Raw genomic sequence first — 23004 nt, forward strand, 5'->3', positions numbered from 1 at the left:
ATCTAGCTTTGGAGGGTGTTTTGACAGACTTTGAAGCCTCTCCTGCTCCATGGGCAGAAACAGGCTCCAGTGGGGGGGGGGGTAAGTGAGAGAGAGGGTTTCCAATGACAAGCCCCTCCCTCGGCTAGGACAAGGGGCAGTGACTCTCACTGCCCACACCTGAGCGTGCAGGAAAGGGAACAGAGAGGGGTACAGGTGAAGAAATAATTTCAAAGAGGGGAGAAGGGGACCAGAGAACTAATCACTGAGCTTCCAATTAAGATTCTGTTGCTGTCAGTTATCAATACTAAGACTATTACTATTAGCTTTCATGACATCGCCACGGCCATCATTTTGGGGTGTCTATATTTACAACCAATGGTAGATGGGTGGTTCCCTAAGGGCGTCCACCCTGTCTCTCGGCACCACACTTTGCAGTCAAAAGGCTGTGAGAAACAGCGTAGACAAACAGTGCTGAGGCCTGCCCCCCCTCCCTGCACAGACCTGACTGCCCATGAGCAGGCTGCTTGGTTGAGTCCTAGAGGCTTGAGGCTGGCAGTCAAGATAATAGTGACTAGTGAGATATCTTGGCCAGTCCCTTCTGTGAGGTCATGTGTCTGGAGACAAGGATCTTCAACCCAGCCACCCATCTGTCTTTGACTAGCCAGGTATGCTGGGTAGTCAGGGAAGTCCTTGCTACCAGAAAAAAAAAAAAAAAGTCTTGGACCTTCATGGCTTGATGCAGTGGATACACAGACAACCATACCAGCCTGCCTCCATGGAGACTAGACCCGAGCAGTGAGACCTTAAGAAAATTACTTGGCATCTCTGGTCCTATTAAGAAAATCAATTGGGTATTCCTCGCTCAGGAGCAGGGTGACTTTAGCAGCAGTGAGGAGTTCTGAGGAAGTGGGGAGGCACTGTAACCACTGGGAGTTACAACCATGATTTTCAATCCCACCCAAGTCAAGTCACTCTCTCGAGAGCCAGTGTTCTTCATAATCAAGTCCAAAAAGGGATCCTGTGGGCGGCGCTGCCCTTTCACGGTGGAAAGCCTGAAGTGGAGGCTATGGAGGGAGACTGTCCAGGGGAGCACTGGGTACCTGTGACAGCATGGGTATCAGAGTGCAGACTGGGTCAGACTCAAGTGAAGGAAAGTCAGAAAAGGAATGGAGGGATGATGGACAGGAAAGACCAAAGGGTGTACATTTGAAAGATAACCCTGGGAAGGAGCAGAGGAGCAAACAAAGACATGAGCAACGGCTGCAGACCCTGGAGGGAGAAGATATGCCAGGAAGAGGCTTGAGTGGGCACGGGGGGTGGAGAGTACGAGATGGACACTGAGCTTCAGACCAAGACAGTGAGGCGCCTGCCTGCCTGGCTGGGCTCCTGCCCGGAGCTTCCTTAGAGCTTAACAGCTGCTTCACTCCTTCTGGCAGATACTCTGATTCCGGGGCGGTCTGCAGTGGAAGGAGAGAGGGGCTCTTTGAGCTTGTGTGTTTGTGTGTATGCACACCAGTGTCTGTGCCCCACAGCCTGAGACCACAACCTGTGTGTCGTTAGGCATCAGCGGGAGTCCTGTGCAGTGGTCTCCAGAGTCTGGGCTCTAGCTAGAGCATGGAGTGGGATGTATCCTGGTCCACAAACTGGGGCTTGTGGAAAGATGATGCTTGTCCACGTGGGTGTGAATCCTAGGTCTGTACGTGCGTTGTGTGTGCCTATTAGGCACGAAGGGAGTATATTTTTCAGAATGGAGTGTGAATTTGCTCATGGAGTGTTCGCGAGTGATCTATGCCTAGCGTGTGCGCGTGCTTCGTTAGTGCGTGGTTGGTGTGTTGTGTGGGGCTGTAGGCTCCTGTGCGCTGTCCGCGGTACTGACCGAGGGTGCGGACAGACCAGGACCGACACCCAGACTCAGGAAGCATAGCGGTTAGCTGGCACCCTCTATGGAGCAAAGGTCCAGCAGAGGAAACCTCCAAGGGGACGTCTCCCCCGGGGAGTTGGGAAAAGTTCTCCCAGCGGCAGAGTTGGCTCTCGGGACTCGCTGCCACTAGCGCTGGGGATCTTCCCCTGACTCTGGGCTACACGGCTGGCTGCTCAGATGCCTACCCCATCGCAGTCCTCACTGGCGTTCTGGGCCGAGCCAGGGACCCTCTAGCGCTAGGCTTCCATTGCCTGCTGGAGCTCCAAAGGTTAACTCACGCAGTGGCACCTGCAAGCGGGTTAACCGCAGCCCAGGATTCGAAGAACGTCCCGCTGAGCGCGAGAGTGCTCACAAGTAGGAGGTGGCTGTAGAGGCCATCGATCACCTTTTCCTGTCCCCTCCCTCCTCTGAAGCCCGGCGGACAGCGGGTTGGGGATGGCTTCAGGCTGACGCTCAACTTTTATGGACCCAGACAGACACCCACTGGGACAAGCAGGGGTACGGAGGTCGGGATCCAGGTTGGACGTTAAACTCGCTCCGGCAGACCGAAGCTGCAGCGGCTCCCCAGCGCCTTGATGTGAGGCTGGGATCCGGCCTCGGAAGCGCGGGGACAAGCTCTGAGATCTGAACTCCGTCCTCATCGGCCGGCTTTCCTGGGACGCCGAGGCCCTCACCCGGGGTGGCTTGAGAGCGGAAGAACTTTCCGCACTCCCATCCCCTCCGGCCCCCCGCGCAGGCCCGGGCGCGTGTGGCGCGTTAGTCCCTTCCCTTCCCCGGAGCAGCGCATCCCCAGCCCCGATGGCGCCCAGCGGCCGTCCCACTCACCTCGCTGGCCGAGCTAAGCTAGGCTGAAACACCGGTGCCGCAGGGAATAGGGGGCTTCGGCCACCCCGCCGCGAAGATTTGCCCCTTGTGGGGAGTCTCAGGGGGGAAGGTCCTCGGAGCTGCAGGAGCCCAGCGTCCCCCCCAGCTTCGCTCCCGGGCGTGCAGACCGCGGGCAGGTCAGTAACAACTGCGTCCCCAGCGCGCACCGAGAGCACTCGCGGCCGCCGCCGCCTTTTATCTGCCGCCCGCCTTTGTTTGGGTCCCGGTTCCTACCACGGGGTGCGGGGGTGTCCCGGGCAGGCTCTGGAGTCGCGCCGCGCCACAGCCACTGGCGCCTCCAGCCTCAGCGCCTGCGGGCTCTGCGTCACCGTCCGGCGAGGGCTTGCGCTCCGCCGCGCGCTGCTGTCCCCCGATCCCGCCGCCAGGCGCCGCCCTGGCTGCCGCTCCCCCTGCGGGAACCGCGCGGTGGTACAGCCAGGCTCCCGGCGTTGGCGAGCAGGGGCTGCGCATAGCGCAGCGACCCCTGGGGGTCAGTCCCAGGCTCTGCAAACGGCCCTGGCCATGCCCCCTACCGGCCCCCGAGGTTTCTGAGCGCCCAGGTCTCTCCCAGGCGTGCGCTCCTGCTGGCGGCCCTCAGCCACATCTGCCCATCTTTGGCACCTCACCAGCCCGCTGGACACTCGAGGGCATCCCCGTATGCCCTCCGGAGATGGTTGCCAAGCCCAGGCGCCTGGCATCATCCCTTCCTCCCTCCTCTATTCACCTCTCTGGCAGCAGAGTCCAGAGCCCTGCCAGCCTCTGGGACCAGGCACTCGTCCAGCAGCAGCACAAGGTCTGCCTGACATCCCCTGTCTAATAGGTGCCCAAGGAGGAAGGAGCCCAGAAATCAAGACTATCCCCCTCCTTTATTTCTCTCTTTCAGTGCTCCAAAGACATTGGCCTTGATGTCAACCAAGGAGAGGCAAGGGGACCCTCAAGAGGACCTGGTTCCAGCCTCTCAATGCAGGAGGGATGCCACTGCCCGCTGAGAGACCACTCAGGTGATTATGATGCAAAATCAGAATGTGAACTTCTGGAGAACCAGGAAGATAGAGAAGTAAGTCAGCTGGAACCTTTGCCTTCTTAGTCTCCATTTTATATAAGAGAATGCAGGAGCATCATGAAATAAAGATATTAAAAGTCCCACACCTGGCTGTACGCTGTATAACCCATGCTCCATCCGTATTTTCTAAAGAGGAAAGCTAGGGTCCTGGGCGATGACTTAACAGGTGCTTGCTGCCAAACCTGACAACCTGAGTTTGATCCCCAGGGCAAACCCAATCCTGTGAGCTGTCCTCTGACCTCCACTCACTCGCTGTGGTGCGCATGCACATCCCCTTCAAACACACTAGAAGTAATAAATAAATAGTAACAAATAAATTTCAATAAAAAGAGACAACTTGGGAGTTCTCTGAAACCCTCTGACTTTGGGGTCCTACGGTAAAGTACTCACCTGCAGCACCGGTTCAGCTTTCCTGGACACAGTCCCCTGGGGACAGCACTCACAGGCTGGTTGCCAGGTGGATGGATGGGCACTTATGATCCTGGGTGCCCCAGAGCTCATCTGCACAGAAGCAGATGACCAGAGCCAATGTTTCTGCCCTGGCATTTGCCTCCCTCCACCAAAGGATTTTTAGGGGACCCACTGGACAGCCACCAAATCTGTCAGAAGATCTGCAGTGAATTCATGCCATCCTGAAGACATTAGGGTTAGGGATTGCTCTTGGCAGGAAGGATGCCATAAAAAGACAGACAGACAGACACAGAGAGACAGACACAGAGAGACAGAGACAGAGAAAACTAAGGCCTAAAATGGAGTATGTGTGTATATTGCTGCCACAAGGGCAGAGGCCAAATGTGATACTCTAGGCAGAACAGCCCAGCAGTGCCTTGCAAACACCCAGCCCCACCTAACATATCCCAGGGGGAGGCAGAGAAAGAGGAGCCACGGGAGGAGGTGGGAGGAAGGAGAACCCGGGAAATACTTGTTTCTAAGGAAGTAATGGGAGACACACAGTGTGTTCTCAAGCCCAGCTGAGAGCAGAGGTTTGCTTTTCTGGATGAATGACTTAATTCTTTTCAGTTTGTTTTTAAGACTGCTTCTAAGAGCCTCCTTAAAGTTCTCCAAAGCCCCTGTGCTGTTCCCTGCAATCTGATAGAATCACAGGGCACCGTTTTTTGCCCCCAGGGTGCTGTGCCTCTCACGAGCCCACGCTTGTGGATTTGACCCTCATTCTCCCAGGAACTAGATTTGATAAGGGCCCTGATGACCTTTTCCCCACTTTCATTAGAGTCCTTTCTCTCCTCTCTGGAGCTCTGGTTAAGTAATCTCCAGAGGGCCAGGGCTTGTTTCTGCCTTTGGTAAGGGATCCTCTTCAAAGGGAATGTACAGAGGAAGGGGACTTGACCATGTCCTCTCTCTCTCTCTCTCTCTCTCTCTCTCTCTCTCTCTCTCTCTCTGTGTGTGTGTGTGTGTGTGCGCGCGCGCGCACGCGCGCGCGCATTGCAGGGGTTATACTCAGAAATCCTGAAAGGATATGACTTTCCCAGGCCATCAGCCGGGTTTTAAAAATGCAAATGGAACCAGGCCTTTGAAATATGTCCGTTGTAAAGGGGCGCCTGTGGTGGCAGTGGAGCGGGCAAGTAAAGAAAGCTGTGAGCATCCTGCTCCAGGGCTGTTAGCTCTCCCTCTCTCTCTGGCTACCCCCAAGACTGGATCATCCCACCTCAGGCACCTCCCTGAACCCCACCTCTTACCTCCAGGAGCTCCCCAGAGATGACTCCAGTGGCCCCATGATGTGCCCAGCTGAGAGGCGGCAAGGAATACAGTTCCCCATCTTCCCATAGTCTCCGAATTCCAGTGCCTTCTGCCGGAAGTGTTTCCTGGGTCTGATTTAAATGCCTCTTGGTGCCCAGGAGCTGCTTCCCTTATACTCTCTGTCTTCTTGACTAATTGAAAGGGCTTCTTGTGAAAGGGATAGGAGTCATAAAGAGCCACTCTGTCCTCAGTTCCCATTGCTCTAATGCCCTTTCTGTCTGGTCTCCAGCTAGGAAAAGTGGGGCCTCCCAGCTCAGCCTTGCAGCCCAGCACTCTCGGGAGAGCTGTTCTCCTGTTCCACTCTCCACGAGCTGCTGTGTGACCTTGGGAAAGTCACTTCACCTTGCTGAGGTCCCCCTCCCCGCTCCATTTATAAAATGGAGACAGTGAAAGTACCTGTCTCATGGCAATGGCTATCAAGGTTTGCCAGATAAGAACATGCCTATGGAAAAGCAGCGTTTGACACATTCGCACGGCATGGATTAAGATTTGGGTGGATGTCAGTGTTGTCTTCATACTCCTGGTACCCACTAACCGAGAGCCAGGACACTAGTTCCTCCTGTTTCTCTACTCCACCGGTGAGGAAGATCGTACACAAATCAGGTCATTTCACCAGATGGCTGAGCAGCTGAGGTTAAGCATATGGGGAGGGTTGGAAGTATTTATCTTTAAAAATACGGCACACTAAGACATTGTCCCAGCATAGTGGAAAGGAATAAATACTTTTTGAAATAGTTCCCTCTTTAATCTGCTAACACTCTGACTTTTGGGAAATCTGGGGCTGTGTGTGTGTGTGTGTGTGTGTGTGTGTGTGTGTGTGTGTGTTAGTAACTGTGTAACTTGGGTGAGTCAGCTCACTTCACTGACTCAGTTTACTCATCTGAAAAATGGGGTTAAGGAGGACCTCCATGGCTCCTACACTTGCAGTGAGTTTTATGGCAGATGCAGACTCGTTTCTAGGCAACTGTTCAATAGTCACTTACATAGTTTAATTCAGTGTAGTGAGAAAGATAAATGATAGAATGGTTGGTTGTGTTTCAGCAGCTGTCAGGTTGCTTAGGAAAGGGCTTGGTAAACTTGCCCAGGTTCGCTGTGAGTAAATTATCCTCTTGAGGTCACACAACAAGTTAGTGGGTGAACTTGGGTTGGAGTCCTGGCCTTCTAGGCTCCCGGCCTGCACTTCCTCTGAAACACTTTCTTTCCTCTGCCCAGCCCCCTCTTCCCTAAAGCTCCATTTGGGAGTTTGGACTTACAGAACTCCCATAAGGAGAGAATAGACGAGCTGATCATTTAGGAGAAGAAAGTGCTTTGGGGGAGGCAAAGGAGCCAGCTCTAGGCTGGGTTGCTCTGAACAGGGCTGGGGGGGGTTGGGGGGGGTTGGCAGATGGGTAGCACTCTTCTCCCTCCCCCAGCATTCTGCAAGCAGCCAGGCCTGGCGTTCCTTTCCCAGCCTCACTTGCCTCCTCCAAGGAAGCAGGCAGCCTGCGCCAGAGTGAATACAATCCAAGTTATTAATTGCCTGCAACAATTAGCCCCAGTGCCTGGGCCTGCAGACACCCAGGCTCTGAAAGAGGGAGCCAATTACAGCTTCATCAATATTCACGCTGCTGCATAATCTTCTCCTGACAAGAGGCCCCCAGCCCCCACCCATGTTTCTAGGGGCCTTTGCGCTAACCCCCAACATCTTCAGAAGACCCAATACTGCTGAAGCCTTTGAGAGTGAATGTCACTCAGGGCCAGACCCAGAGGGACATTTCATGTAGTGGAGTCTCATAGCACTGGGAGAAAAGGCAAGGACCATGCTCAAGACTAAATGAGTGTCTTCAGCCAGGATGGCCACATCTTGGGGGAAGCATTAGAGTCTCTAAGTTGTAGGTATAAGTAGATCCCTTGCTACTCTTGTTGCTAGAATGGCTTGGAAATGGGAGGTAAGAGACACTCCCTAAAAGTTCTAGGGCTTTTCGTCATGTGTGTTTATGTATGTGTGCATGGGTTTGTGCACTTGTGCAGGCCATTCCTTGCTCTCTGTCTTATTTTCTGAGCTATGTTCTCTCACTGAGCCTGGAGCTCACTGATTCGGCTACATTGCCTGGCCAGCAAGCTCCTGGGCTCCTCCTGTCTCTTCTCTAGGGCTGGGATTACAGGCATGTGCTCTCACTCCTGGTTCAGTCCATGGGGATCTGAACCAGGCCCTCAGGCTTGCACAGCCAGGGCTTTGCTTACTAAACTATCTCCTCAGACCAAGTTCTAGTCTTCATTCCAGCTCTGTCACGTACCTGCTTTGTGGCCTGGTAGAAGTCACTTCTCGTTTCTGGGCTTATGTCCTTACCTGCTCCCTTCCTCATGAGGGAAGGGCTAAGTAGAGTGCACAGTGAGGGGTATACAATGAGCCAGAAATAAAGACAGTGCTTCTGTTCTGTCTAGGAAAAAAAGATCTGAAAGGAGGCACCATGACCCCCAGGGAAGAGTGGGGTGATGGGGATGAGGCAGACAGGCACTTAGAGGAGCTGGGTGCTGGCCCCAGACTTGCTATAACTAACTCCTTTTCCTCAGTGTCCTTTGTACCGAGTCTCTTGTTCCTACTTGCCAAGTGAGGATAAAAAAAAATAGATGTGCTCCCAGAGGTGCCCTGGTGGAATGTCCCAGAAAAGTGTGGGAGGCACGACCAATGTGCAGTGGGTACACAGCATCAGAGGACTGGGAAAGCCCTGTTTTTCAAAGGACAAGTGGCAGGGGTAGTTAAGGGAAGTGAAATGGCCCAGAGAACCTAAGACTAAGCACAGAACTCACTCAGCCAAAGGCATGCACCTGTGTTTTCTGTAACAGCAAAAGAAGCAACATACTTTCAAAATCAAGATAGAAAACAACAATTATCTCCTAGTGCAGAACTCCTGAGAGAGGCTTGTGGGAATCGGACTGAGCCTGGCCCTGGGGCTGTTTCAGCACCATGGACAGTGACTGGTGCACGCAATGGCCTGGTGAGGGTTCCTGGGCTCTTAGACTGCGGAGTCTAAACCTTGGAGGTGGTATAAGGCTTGGAGTTGATGTCGAGCAACGCTCAGGTTCAAATGTAAGCTTGCGTTGCCTGGCTTTTGAGTGCTCAGTTAGGCTGCCCAAACCTTGAGAGGGCAGAGGTCTTATTCATGGCCAGGGATACTCAAGGACAAGCATGAAGCCTCAGGCTGGTTCCCCATCCTGCCCTTTGTCGGCCTGGCTTCCTGGTACGAGCTGGCCAGCATCTTGTACTCCACCCAGCTCCACTGGCCCACTGGCGCCAGGAGACAGGCTAGCTTTAACCCTGGCCACCAGGACCCATCAGAGCTCTGCAGTGACAGCAAGAAAGAGCTTTCCTGGCATCTCCCCAGTCAGGAATCTGTGTGGCTCTGATGGACTGCCCCCCAGTGCCAGCTTCTATTCCTGCACATCTCGTGGGGGCAGGGTGCAGAGCATGCTATTCCAAAAACACAGTGGTAGAGCACTGAGTGGAGTGGAGGGCTGGTGGACAAATCTGCATTTTATCAGGGCAGATGCCCTTTAGGCAACGAGAAGGCTGCCAACCATATCTGTCCTAATCCTAGCCAATGGCTGCCATGGATTGGGTGCCAGGCCCTATATACATATGTCTTCACTCAAGACCTCTCCCTCCCATGAAGTGAATCTTCTTGTTAATCTATTTTCAGAGGAGGAGTAACTCGTGGCTTCAGGTCACTAAGCAGATAAACTGAGGGGTCAAAGTCAGGGAATTTGATCCTGTAGCCCAGGTTCATTTTCACATTCTTCCCACTTCACAGTTGTGAAGACTGAGGGTCAGAGATGTCATGGCACTCATGAGGATAGAAATGATAGTGCAGCAGGTTTGAGCTGAGGTCTGCCACTGTCACCTCTGTCCCCCCATGGTGAGCATCCTGTCTTTCTGCTCTGGTCTGTGGACCTCAAGTCTCACCCAAGGTCTTGAACACAGCTACTGTAATATCTCTGCACATGTTTTTTTTTAGGAAAGTCATTGCCAAGAGAGTTGGTCTGCCTCAGGAAACTACAGGGACCAGCCCCAAGGAGGGAGAGTCACACCTAGTCTTCCTAGGACAAGATCCAGGGGGCAGGACTAGAGGCTGCAGACACACCACAGCCCTGGCATCCTCTGGCCCGGATCATCAGGTCATCTTGCCTCTTCCAGCAAGCAGCAAGACTGAGGCCCGGGCAGGGGATCCCACGACTTCAGTTACTTCCCGGCACTGCTGTTCTTCTGGCCATTTCTCTGTGTCCTTCCTGCCATCTCCAGGTCCTCATTTTGCAGCTGGGCACGTCAGGGGACAGCTGCTCTTGTTGGCAACACGAGCCACATCTGGCAGATGTGTCAGCAGGATGCAGGAATGTGTGAGTAGCCTTAATATGTATGTGGGGGAGCAGCCTTGGGCAGAGCTGTGCCTGAGGATCGGCTTGATGACCTCCCCCTTCTCGTCTCTCCCTGCCTCTCTTTCTCCTCTCCTTTTTCGTCTCTTCCCAAACTCCCACACTCCCTGACCTCATCCTTTACCTCTTCCTTTTATACTGGTCCCAGTAATTCACCACCATCTTCCTTCATCTTCCCAACACCGAGGGGGATAGTTATTTCCCTTCTATAGACAGGAAAAATGTAGAAGTCAAGATTTGTAAGGCCCAGCGAGTTCAAACCCAGCCCCTGGGCCTCTGCTCTCCCAAGCACCTCAGCCCTGTGAGGCAGGAAGGGCAGAGCTGGTGATCCACACTCTTGGTCTCAGGTGGGTTGTTGGGAGGATGTGTCTCCCTTGAAGCTGAGCTGATCTCATCACCCACCCTAGACTGTGAGTCTCTGAGCCCCAGCTTAAATCCTCTCCCTGCCCAGGGTCAAAGAAGTGTATCAGATGCAAAACCAGAGAAACAGAAGTAGAGTCAGACCAGGCTATTCCAGAGGGACCCAGGCACAGAGGACTTCTATTCCTGGAGATTCTGTGACTGTTGTTTCTACTTTGGGACGTAGTGCTCTGTGCTAGGTGAACTTGGGTGCTTTAATGTCTGCACTGCTGGCTGGAGTATGTTGTCTGTGTCGCGTCTCTGAACTCACCTTCCAGCTGCCTCATGAAGCGGCTATAGCTGGGCATGGCAGCCATGACTGTGATGCCAGCACTCAGGAGGCTGAGGCAGGAGGATTTTAAGTTCTAGGCCAGCTTGGACTATGTATTGAGATAATGTCTTTTAAAATAACAAACATGCCAGGCGGTGGTGCACACCTTTAATTCCAGCACTGAGGAAGCAGAGGCAGACGGATGTCTGTGAGTTCAAGGACAGCCTGGTCTACAGAGTGAGTTCCAGGACAGCCAGGGCTACACAGAGAAACCCTGTCTCGAAAACACCAAAACAAACAAACAAACAAATAAATAAACAACAAACACACAAGCGATTGCTAAAGTCAAGTGAGACGACCTGTGCTGTGCGTTCGGTGCATGGCAGACCCCAGGCAATGTCGTTCCTGTCTCACAGATGCTGGGCTACCTCCTCGGCGCCTGTCTCACAGACAGCTGCTTGTTCTCAGTGTTTGTTTGTTTAGTGGGGTTTAGATAACAAGGCCACAGCAGACAGATTGTGATACATAAGTTGCCCACATCATCTCATGGAGGGTGTGCAGGTTCAGCACACAAGTCCTGGAGTCAGATGACTTGGGTTCAAATCTCAGTCCTCCCAGTGACTGACAAGTCACTGTGTGACTTTGGGAAAGTCACTAAACCACTCTATGCATTGATTTTCCCATCTGTAAAGTGGGCTTATAGTGGTGCCTGCTGACTGAGGCTGTGCAGAGGAAGCAAGGGATATGGGAGATAGAAATAAGGTGAGGAAATGTTGGCTAGCATTATTTTTAACCTTAACAACCCCAGAAGGTTTTATAGAAGGTAACAGAGCCAGACATGGGGACCTGTTAATCACAGGAATTGGGTAATAGAGGTGGGAAGATCAGAGGTTCAAGCCATGGCTACACAGCAAGTTTTAGACCAGTCTGGGCTACATTCGACCTTGTCTCAAAAGATAAACAACCATTACCACCATCAACAAAACAAAAAGAGTTAATGATGAGACTGAGTCATCAGTCCAAGGTCACACAGCAAATAAATGGCCTAACTACTGGAACGCAGGATTTGAATCCAGGTCTGATTGGTTCCCAGGCCCATGCCTTTCATACAGCAACCACATACCCAGAAGTATGAGCAGGATGGGGTCCGTGGGCTCCTCTAGGGGTGAGCCAGCCCCTTGCTTCCAGTGACTCAGAGGAGCTCTCCTTCACCACCACCACCACCACCACCACCACCACCACCACCACCTGCCGCCTGCCTGCTCTCCCAGTCACCCTTTATACTGGCAGCCCGCCCTTCCCACTGTGTCATTCATTTAAACTACACTCCTTCCCACTTAGCTGCACCAGCTCCCTAGGGTCCGCCCACCTGCCAAGACTGCTTACCTTGCAGGTCCCAGGGGGCCTACAGAACCCGGAACCCAAGGCTTGTTCTGGATCTGGGCCTGGTATGAGGAGCTGGGAGAGCCAGGTGAATTCCCCTCCCCCTGCCCCCTTAATGGTGAGAGGGTCCATGTTCCAGGAGCTCCATGCCCCACACTGGCTGGCCCTCCAGGACCCTCTCTTCCTCCATGACCTCCCTCTAGCCCTATAACCTGCCACTGACTTGGCTTTTGCAGCTCCTGCTGGGCCCCTGTCCTAATATATGCTGATCAGGCTCCTGTGTGCCCTGGCCAGGCTCACATTCCTGCCCCCCCCCCACCTGAAATGCTCTTCGCTTTCCTCATCCATTCCAGGGCCAGCTCATCTTGTCATCAGAGAAACTACCCCCATCCTCCCCACACCTTTTCTCTCCAGAGTGCCACCCCACCCCCTCCCGGTTCCCAGAACAAATTCACACATCTATTTCTGCACTTATCCCAGCCTGACTTGTGTGTTCTATATGGAGGTTGTTGACTAAGTGTGAAGGCTCCTAATCTCTGAAGGGGGCCACTTCCCAGGCAAGGGCTCCAGCATGGTTGAGGGGGACCCACTTCCCAGACAGGGGCTCCAGCATGGTTGAGGGGGACCCACTTCCCAGACAAGGGCTCCAGCATGGTTGAGGGGGACCCACTTCCCAGGCAAGGGCTCCAGCATGGTTGAGGGGGACCCACTTCCCAGGCAAGGGCTGCAGTAAGGTTGAGGAGGACCTCGGTAGCAAATCCTGGAGCTATGGGTCCATCAGGCTCCCGCAGTCAGGTTAGACAGGCACCGCTGTCCTCATTTCAGAGATGAGACAATGGACATTTCTCTGATGGTGTGACTGTCCTGTGATTGCATGCATTTGTGGGGTACTGCAGACCTGGACCTCTGCTGCCTCATCCTGCAAGGCCCCTAAACCCTGGTGCAGTGCTGGCCTGGGTCACATCAGAGTCTCCAGTTCCCGCTGAGATGTGAGTGCCGCGGCAGTGCTGTGTTTGAGCTACTTCAGTCATCCAGCAGGAGGTTTCTGTTTGGCTCACAGCTCGAAGACTGGTCAGGAGCTCTGCTGTGGGCCATGAGTGAAGCCACCTCTGCTCTGGGGCTCCTGGAAGGGTTCAAGGCTACTCTGACTGTGTTCTTCTTCTTGCTAAGCTAGGGGAAAACAACAGGCCAATTGTGACCCATAGATATGTCCCAGTCTAGGGGCTAGAGAGATGCTCAGAGGTTAAGAGCACCTGCTGGAGTTGCTGAGACTCAAGTTAAGCTCCCGGTGCCCATACCTAGCAGCTCACAACCACTTGTAACTCTAGCTCTGCCCAAGATAGGGTAGACTCCAGCTGTGGCCTTGACAAGGGTGTAAATGTAAAATATCAGTTCAGGAGACCCAAGAATTTAGACCAGGAATGCAATCTTTTATGCTACATCTGTGCCTCTCTTCCCATTTATAGACAGAACTGATAACTAGATGTTCCTCCAAAGCCACTAGATGAGTTCCCCATTTTTTCCCCTTAGAGCTGCTACCTACAGAGTCTTTGGCTCATTCTCGCTTTCTCCATTGGAAGCTAACCCGGGCTGGCTGCAAATCAGCACAGCAGAGCTCTGGAAAAAGAATGCCCTAACCTGAGCAGTGTGGCCTTGAGGGAGGGCGCAGGGGTACCTGGCTAGCTCAACTCTGATCAGGCAGAGAGCTGGGACCCTGTGCCTTTACCATACTGTCTTCTGGCACCATCTGCTGTCCAAATGTGGGGAGTTTTGAGGACCTTTGAGTTGGGCTGATAAGATGACTTAGCAGGTAAAGGCACTTGCTGCCAAGCTCAGAGATCTGAGTTCTATTTCTGGGACCCACATGTGAAAGAAAGAACTGAGCCTCACAAGTTGTCCTATGACCTCCTCATATGAACTGTGTGTGCATGTGCACTCGTGTGTGCATGCACACACACACACACACACACACACACACACACACACACACACACACGAAATCTGAAAGTTAAAAAAAGCTTTGCGTGAGGTTTTCATAGTGTCATTGCTCAGCACAGCCTGAAAAACTGTGTGGGGATTTTATTTTTACCTTCCTATATCTGTTCACCCTCTGTTTGAAAAACATTTATTTTTATTTTTAATTATGTGTTTGTGTATGTTTCTGTGTGGGTTTGTGTACACGAATCCAGGTGCCCAGAAAAGGCAGAGAAGTTGAATCTCCAGGAACTTGAATAGTAGGTAGCTGTGACCCTTCTGATACGGATTCTGGGAACTGAACCTAGGGGTCCTCTGGAAGAACAGCAAGTACTCTGAACCACGGAGCCATCTCGCCAGCCCCATGTCCATCCACTTTTGATAGCAAATGACGACCACCCCTTTCGCTGGATTTCTAAATCGCCTTTTCCCTTCCAGCCGTTTGGCTTGGATGGAGACAAGCACTTGGGAGTCGGGTTAAGCCAATCAGAGTAGTCCGTTATCCCCTTGGCCACTGTGTTTGGTTTGTGGCCATGATGGCCTGGTGGCAGATCCGGTTCAGTAATCAATCTTAATGTGTTTGTCACTTTGCTTGGCAGGAGACCCTCATGTGACCCAGGGGACGCAGACTTTTCCTTACTGGCAACTATCTCACCATAGGACTAAAGGTACCACGAACTGGGGGCAGGGGGCGGGGCACAGAGAGACGCAGTTCGAGGTGCTGGATCAAGCGATGCCGAGAGTCTCCGCTCGCTTTTGAGCTTTTCTCTGGCCAGGCAGAGCAGGGTTTTTGTCACTTAGAACCGGAAGAGTCTGATTAAATAGACTTGAAATCCCGTTTCTTGTGTCAACTTTCCCTGGGGAGACATGAGCAAATGTCAGTTCACTCCAGAGAGAGCACCAGTGACAGCAGACCAGAGAGATGACTCCATCCAAGTCTAGGCTGGTGAACCAGTGAGCTTAGTGGGCTGACTTATAGAAGCTCAGGTGAGAGATTACTTATAATCGTGGGAGATTCCAAACCAAGCTCATCTCCAAAAAGTCTCACCCAGCATGGATGACATTTCCCCATAGCTGCATAGATGGAGCACTTCCATCTTGAGGGTCCCCCACAGGGAGTGTCTGCCATCCCTGGAGGACGGCATTGACACCACAGCATGGTGGTATCATCATAAAATTTTGAACACCCAGAGCTGAGAAAGAGTGCTTAGAATCATAAGTTTGGTATGGCAGAGATGAAGCCCATAGTGATTAAACCTGTCTGGGGGGAACATGGGAAGAGCTTTACCTGTGGGTGTGGAGAACCAGTCTCTCCATACTGCAGCTGTTGCTGGGGCAGATTATCATCCGCTTGCACACAGTTGGTGCTCAGTAAGTGCATGGATTGACTGACATACCCTATAGGCAACTTGAGCGGGAGGAATCCTAGGCAGAGTGACGGTGGGATTTGGGAAAGCACCAGGAGAAAGCGAGATGTCGATTTCCAGCCTGGAGACTGGCTTTACAAGCAGCAAATCGAAAGACCAGAATGGAGATGAAGGCAGCAAGCAGTGGCGGCTGTGCTGGGTTCCTGCCTGCAGAGGCATCTGGGGCCCTTGGGGACTGTGCTTGGGTGGTGTGCTCCAGACGGCCCCCTGCATTCCCTGCTCAGGGTTCACAGGGAGAGACTGTGCCAGGGACTCTGGAAGTTCCATCTGGGAAAGGCTTGCAAACACTGACATTAACATGGAACTCTCTACGTGCAGTATCTTAAAATACGCCAGCCTGGTGTTCTGAGGCAGTCTCTTCCTCTACTCCGGACCTTGTTTCTCAAAGTGCAGTCCATGGAGCAGAAGCACCAGCAACTTGTAGGCGTTTGTTAAAAATGCGAGGGCTGGATAGATAGCTGAGTTGGTAAAGTGCTTGCCACTCAAGCGTGAGGACGTGAGTCCCATCCCCGGCACCTACGTAAAAAGTGTGGTGGTGCTCGCTTGTAATTCAAAGGTGGGGGAAGTGGAGACAGGTGGACTCCTGAAGCTTGTTGGCCAGTCAGCCTAGCCTAATTGATGAGCCCCAGGTCCAATAAGAGACCTTTTCTCCAAAAAGAAGGTGGACAGCTCCTAGGAACACATCCAACGTAGTCCTCTGGCATCCCTGTATAACCGAGTGCACAGCCTGGTGGGCTTGCTCCTTCCCAAGGTGACAGATAGTGAGAAGAGGGAGGCAGGAAGCTACAGCAGACCCATGGCCATCGACAGGAAGCTAACAAGCAGGTGAGTGAGGCATTAACTTTAGTCAGACAACAAACCCCGAGGGTGGGGTAGTCAGACCAGGACTGTACTCATGCTTCTCATCAGGCTGAGTTCAAGGACAGGAAGAGGCTGCCTCTCTTCTCCCCTTCATGTGCTCAGTCCCGCTGGAGAAAAGGGTGGGAGAAGTCCATTCCTGCCACATTACTGTGCCCCTACTGTGTGTTCAGCCACCAGATGCCTTGGGGCCCTAAAGCACAGATCCTGCTCCCCTAAGCCCCCAGAAAATATGTATGGGGCACCTACTGTGTGCAGGCCCCCATGGGTCCCATACTGGACTCCAAGAACAGAGAATGAGGATGGAGGCACAGTGTACACTGAGCCCTAGGTGAGACCTTCACATCATGGAAACCATCCACAGGCCTTTCAGAAGCATGGCTGTTCCTTGGCCTCCCTCCAGTCCAGGGACCCACTTCCTTCTCTGCCAAGACCCAGTTTCTAGGGCATGCTGTCTCCACGCAGAGCCTGGCTTCTGCCTCGGCTTGCCCTCCGCTTTCCCACAGCAGAACGTTCAGGCAGCTCTGATGCGTCTGTGGATCTCTCTCTCGTTGCAGAGATGGCGCTGCCCAGCGGGAGCTTTCTCTTCCCTCACACTGTAGAGAGGGCTGCCACTCATTTTATAGTTCAGGAAACTAAGGCTCTAAGAGGCCTATGGGTCCCACCTGGAGTCACATAGCCAACCAGTTCAGAGAGCTGGAGTGCAGCCAGAAGCTCAGCTGTCCCAAGGGACACTGAGTGAGTGACCTTGATTAACTGCCGGTCCCTGGTCATGCCGGTACACAGAGATGACCTGATGGCCATTCTGCCTGGCTCCCAAGTGGGCTCTCATCTCCCCATTACCCCCCTAGATGTCTGCCCAGGAGCCCAGAAGGCCGGGAGGTGTTTCATTCCCAAGTGGTGACACATGAAGACATTTCTGAGTGAGAGGCTGGCAGTCTTGAGGGGCTGGGCTTCCCCCCTCCCTCTGGGAGTTTGCAGGCTGCATTTACCCACCAGGTTCTCCCGCCCACTAATAGCTACTGAACAGCTTGCCTGGGAAGGAGAATTCCTGGATTATGGAGCCATGATTCTAAATGGCTTTTTATCTGTGTTTTCTTTCATTTCTTAGACAAAATTGTTAAAATTTAAGTGAGTGAGTTAAATGCAGAGGAGATAAAAGCTGTGCACATCACAGTATGGGGGGTGTATCGGACACCTTGGGAGGAGGAGACGGGAGACATAATGGCCGCCACAGCCTGCTGGCTTTCTGGACTTATTCCCTATTTACCCAGCACAGCCTCCTTCTCTTCCTCCCCATCATATACACAGGAAGAAGAGGGCCCAGAGAGTTCAAGTTACTGGACCAAGGCTGAACAGCCAATACGTAGCTGTGTTACAATCAAAGCCAGGTGTACTGTCTCCAAGGTCAGTTTCTCCACTCCTGGCCATGATAAGCTGGATTACTGCCCACTGTGAGCTTCACTGAGAGGCGGACCCAGAGTGATGCCCTCAACACATGGCTGGTGGGCCACAGAACCAGTGTTAGAACCCAGGCTCCGTCCTCTGTGGGCATGGCTCTGACAGAATCCCACAGGGAGAGGCAGGGGACTTATCCTTATCCACCACACATTTCCGTCCCTGGCAGCCACAGTGGTTCTCAACCTTCCTAATGCTGTGACCCTTTAATACAGTTCTTCACGTTGTGGTGACCTCCAACCATAAAATTATTTCAATGCTACTTCACAACTATAATTTTGCTACTGTTATGAATTGCAATGTAAATATCTGCTGTGCAGGATAGCTGATATGCAACCCACAAAGGGGTCACAACCCACTGGTTGAGAACCACTGCTAGAGTCTGTTGGCTCCTTGGACCCTGGGTACCACCAGCTCCTGGAGGCTAGGACGGTACTGTGCCTTGCTGTTCAACTGCACGGCCCTTTAAGGGATTATTCACACTGCCTGATTTGAGTCTCAGCCTCTCCTGCTTGTCAATCATCAGACCCGTAGCCCAAGTTCAGTTCCAGATCTGGAAAAGGGGATGAACACCAGCACCTGCCTTATAGGCTTATTGGAGATGTATGAGGTCTCAGAACAGTGCCTGTCAGCACAACACGGTAAGTGCTCAGTAAAAACTTCCTTCATTCAACCATGTTCTCACTGAGTGCTTGTGTGTCCATGCTGGAGATGCAGACACAGATCCCAATCACTCCAGCTTAAGCTCACGGCCTGGCGGGAGTGGGAAGGGGTCAAACCGAGGAGTGGTTGGTAAGTGGCGACCTAGATAAGCACAGGGCGCTTAGCAAGCTTAGACAGGAGTCAGTGAAGACCATGGCAAAGAGACAATTAAGCTTCATCCTGACGGTGGAGGGGTCTTTCACCTCCTGGACAGTCACGTAGGACAAGTGAACAGGGAGCCATAGGACAGGCATCTGGAGGAAGGAACAGCATTCAGTGACCCAAGAAGGGAAGCCTGCCCCCTTAGAGGACTGTGAATTCCCAGGGTGGCCAGACAGGAGCTATAACTTGGGCAGTGAGCAGAGATTATAGGTTGGGCTATCAGGAGTCTTGGAAAGTGTTGGAGGCTAAGATAATGCACCCCAAGTCACCATGGTGAGGTAAGTTGGTAGGGCTGTAATCCTAGTGTTGGGAGATGGAGACTGGAGGACCCCTGGGGCTTATTGGGCAGCCAGTCACCTGGTAAGTGAGCTCTAGGTTCAGTGAGAGACCCTGTCTCAAAACTAAGGTGTACAAGCCCGGTGTGGTGGTGCACACGTTTGAACCCAGCACTCAGGAGGCAGAGGCAGGAGGATCTCTGTCAGTTTAAGGTTAGTCTGGTCTACAGAGTGAGTTCCAGGACAGCCAGGCTACACAGAGAAACCCTGTCTTGGGGAAAAAAAAAAAAAAAAAAAAAAAAAGGTGTACAGTGATACAGTGATTAAGGAAGACCTCTCACCTCCCCCACTCCCTACCCTCACATACACACATGTGCCCTCGTGTGTGTGGGAGAGAGGGGGGGGGGAGATCCTAGACCCTAGTGCCTACGAATGGGACATTATTTAGAATAGAATTGTCACAGATGTAATTGGTGAAAAGGAGGTCACGATGCCCTAGGGTGGCCTTAGCCTAATGGGATCAGTGTCCTTAGAAGAGGAGAGAGAGCCAGGAGGGTCAGACTTGGTGAAGACCAAGACGTACAGGGGTGAAGGCCATTCAAGGGCCAAGGCAGAGACCAGGAGGAGCACCAGGAGTGAGTGCCCCCCAACCAGAAGCCAGAAGGGCCCAGAAAGGGTTTTCCTTCAGACTGCAAGGCCCTGTGACAGCTGGGGCTTGGACTCCCAGACACCACGAGAGGGAAGCGACTCCTCCTCGTGTTTGAAGCACTCAATTGCGCCCCTGCTCTGACAAGCCTGCCTAGGAGCGAGCTGTTGCCAGTGTTCTTCGAGGGGTGACCTAAAAGGCTCTCGCCATAGTTGCTTCTCTGAGGCTCCCATGATACCTACCACTCAGTGGCACCTCATGGACGTGGCGCCAGGCCACCTGCCTGGGCTGCCCAAATCCCTTCTACCTGTGTACCATTTCCTGAGGGGCCCAGATTCCTGGGTCCACCTCAGGGACATAACTTTTGCAGTGACCTGGGTTCACTGCTGAGAAATACAGCTGGCCTTGGGCAGTGACAGGGCCAGCCGGTTTGGCATGAATCATGTTTATTGAAAACAGGAAACAAAGGGAGGAAGAGAAGAAAGCCCAGGAAGGGGAGGCGGCGGGCGGAGGTGGAGCGTGCGAGCATGCATGGGGCAGCGGCGGAGGGGGGGGGGAACAGCCTGAGGAAAGACCCATTCATTTCCTGCTGTTTGCTCCAGGACACCCGCAGACCAGCACGCTGGCAAGGGTTATCTGCTCCCTTCAGCTGTGGAGTTCACTGTGTGCCAGCAGCTCGGGTGCTTCAGAGACTTGCCAGCCCAGGAGGGGACAGGGCGGCCCCCCAGAGCGGCTTCCGGCCCATCTTTCGGCCAGCAGAGGCCTGGCTTTCAGCGCCGTCCAAGGGTGAAATTGTGTTACATTCTGCCCGGTAATGAGGTGTTGCAGGTCTTGGCCCCCAGCCAGGAGAAGCAGCTCTGGCCAACAGCCCTGGCCCAGCCTCCCTCCAGCCAGGACCGGACTGGCTAGCAGAGCCCGGGAGGAGGGTGGGTGCAGCAAGTATTTGAGGTAGGGACAGAGAAGTTCAGGGGCAGAGGGTCAGCACCAGGAAATGAAGGGAGGGGATCTTTCTGAGAACCACCGAGTACTGAACACCTCATACCCAGCACCTTGTATTCAGCACCTCATATCCAGCACCTTGTACCCAGTACTTTGTACTCAGCACCTCATATCCAGTACCTTGTACCCAGCACTTGTATCCAGGACTTCATATGCAGAACCGTGTACCCAGCACTTGATAGCTAGGACCTGGAGACTTGCTCAGCTGGGCTGCTTTCTTCACACAGCAGGCCGCGGATCCCCTGGGGCTGCCACAGTAAATCAGCAGGAGCAGGAGATACTGTCACCTTCTGTGGCTGCCAGTCCTGCGGCCAGGTGTTGACAGGGTCACACCTTTTTGCGCCTCTGGGGCTGATCTATTCCACACCTCTTCTCCTTCAGTGTCCCCGGGCTGATAGAGTCCCTGGGATGTCGCTCCAATTTCTGTCTCCATCTCCGTACAGTGCTCTCTATATGTCTGTGTTTGGGACCAAATTTCCCTCCTCTGAGGGCACCTAGAATAAGACCACACTAATCCTGTGTGACATCATCTTAACCCCATTTCCACATTCAGTCCCATTCCCAGTATTAGAGATTTAGGACACTTAAAATTCAACCCACAATCAAGAACTGTTTAATACTGACTGACAGGCCACTGCTGTCCACCCTACACTCTGCTAGGAGCTTCTGTGACCTTGATGATCATATTGTAACACCAGAGAGATGAGGCAGGTACTGTTACATACCCATCTTACTGATGAGAAAATTGAGGCTCAGAGAGTACACACACACACACACACACACACACACACACACACGCACGCACGCACGCACGCACGCACACACACACACACTATGCCTACAGCTAGGAGTAAGGGTCAGTGGTAGATCTCTTGTCTACCATGCACAAGACCCTGGTTTCTACTCACAGTTATACAAACAAAACAGAGACCTGTGGCTAATATGGGATGAGTTTAGACATTGATTCAATGTGGTGGAATGCAGTCATTTGGTGGGTGGAACACCATAGCAAGATGTGTGAATGTGGAGGCAGTGAGAGCATTTGGGGCAAGAGTGGGGTCCAAAGAGGCTTCCTGGAGGAGCGATACAATCAAAGAAGGGAGGCCGGGCTCGGGGCCGGTGGTCAGAGTCAGGTGGGGCAGGCTGAGGTGCGGCCTTGCTGGAGGAAGTATGGCACTGGGGGCGGGGGCGGGTTTTGACGTTTCAAAGCCATGCACCGTTCCCGGTGTGCTTTCTCTGCACTGTGCTTGCTGTTGGAGATGTTGCTCTCAGCCTCCCACTCCGGCCACCACACTGCTCTGCCGTCATAGACTCCGACCCTCTGGAAGCCTAACCCTTCCTTCTGTCTGCTGCCTTGGTCATGCTCTTTTATCCCAGCAACAGAAAAGCAGCTAATACCCAGGTCCTCAATGTTTCTGCTTCTGCCTCTCCTTCCCTGTGAAGGGCTCATGATCTGAGCCCTCGGATCTGACCCCTGGCCATCTTGGCCACTCTTCCAAAAGAAATAGAAGGACACTATGGCAGGGACAGTACCCAACTCTGACATTTCTCAGCTACGTATTTTTGGGCCCATTTTTACCTCTCTGGGCCACCGAATGCAACAACAACTAAAGAAGACCAAATAAGGTGACCTCAGTGAAGATGACTTGAAGACTAAAGGCTCTGGGGAACCTGTCATCACGCCTTCGTAACAGGTGACACCCGAGGAAAGGCAGGCTCTTCGCTCCACTCTGCAGTGCGCCCCACTGCACCCCCCACCTGACATCCTTTGAACATGCACGCTCCTTCACACCTCTAGGCCTTTGCAGAGGCCTCACCCCACGCCTGGAGCACCCACCCCGATCACTGTGCAAGCTCAATGATCCAACATGCCGGGCTGTCTCGGTGTTGTGAATTTCATCTCCAGACCTCAGTTTCTGTAACACGGGAAATGCACACAGCCTCTCCACGGGGCTGCTGTGAAAATTAAATACGGGAATGTGCCTAAAGCATTGAGCACAGTAGCTCATTCATTTATCAGAGGAGATGGAAGGGTTACTGCTTGGGTGTCTGGGAGGGCGGCGCTGGTGGCTCCCCCACTCCCACAGCCAGGGAGTGGAGAAGGGAGGGACAGGCATGGGAGGAGAGGTGAGATATAGGAGTTAATTACAGAGGCTGGAGCTTAGAGTATGAGGCTCCTTGATTCCTGAGAGTCACTGCTACCTGGAGTCCCTGCCTCCCGAGGGTCCCTGCCTCCCGAGGACACCAACCATTTGGTTTCCCAACCCCAGTCCCACACTGTTTCAGTCTTAGCTGCCCCAGTTCATCTGGCCATTTCCAGGGACCCTATTTAAGTCGTCCTGGGGACTCATCTTGGTCATGCCCTTTTCTATAAAAACTATTAGACCTTTGTTCTTTTCCCCATGTGATTCCTTCCTCTTCTTACCTACTTCTTAAACCTGTACTCCTGTGAGGC

General features: G+C 53.0%; 1 protein-coding gene and 1 long non-coding RNA gene across 2 annotated transcripts in view; one reads left to right on the top strand and one right to left on the bottom strand.

The window, feature by feature from the left end:
- Disp3 (dispatched RND transporter family member 3) overlaps positions 1 to 3093 on the bottom strand; it is a 55621-nt gene extending 52528 nt beyond the window's left edge. The window contains exon 1 of the mRNA XM_006975250.4: positions 2729 to 3093. The gene's annotated coding sequence lies outside the window, so the exon portion shown is untranslated. The remainder of the gene's footprint in view (positions 1 to 2728) is intronic.
- On the top strand, positions 2238 to 22534 carry LOC121827516 (uncharacterized). Its single transcript, XR_013049465.1, has 6 exons — positions 2238 to 2904; positions 3651 to 3824; positions 14622 to 14690; positions 17619 to 17714; positions 18292 to 18406; positions 20153 to 22534. It is a non-coding gene; the product is annotated as an uncharacterized LOC121827516 (long non-coding RNA).
- Positions 22535 to 23004: the final 470 nt, after the last annotated feature.

The sequence above is a fragment of the Peromyscus maniculatus genome, chromosome 2 (assembly GCF_049852395.1).
Source record: "Peromyscus maniculatus bairdii isolate BWxNUB_F1_BW_parent chromosome 2, HU_Pman_BW_mat_3.1, whole genome shotgun sequence".
NCBI lineage: Eukaryota > Metazoa > Chordata > Mammalia > Rodentia > Cricetidae > Peromyscus > Peromyscus maniculatus.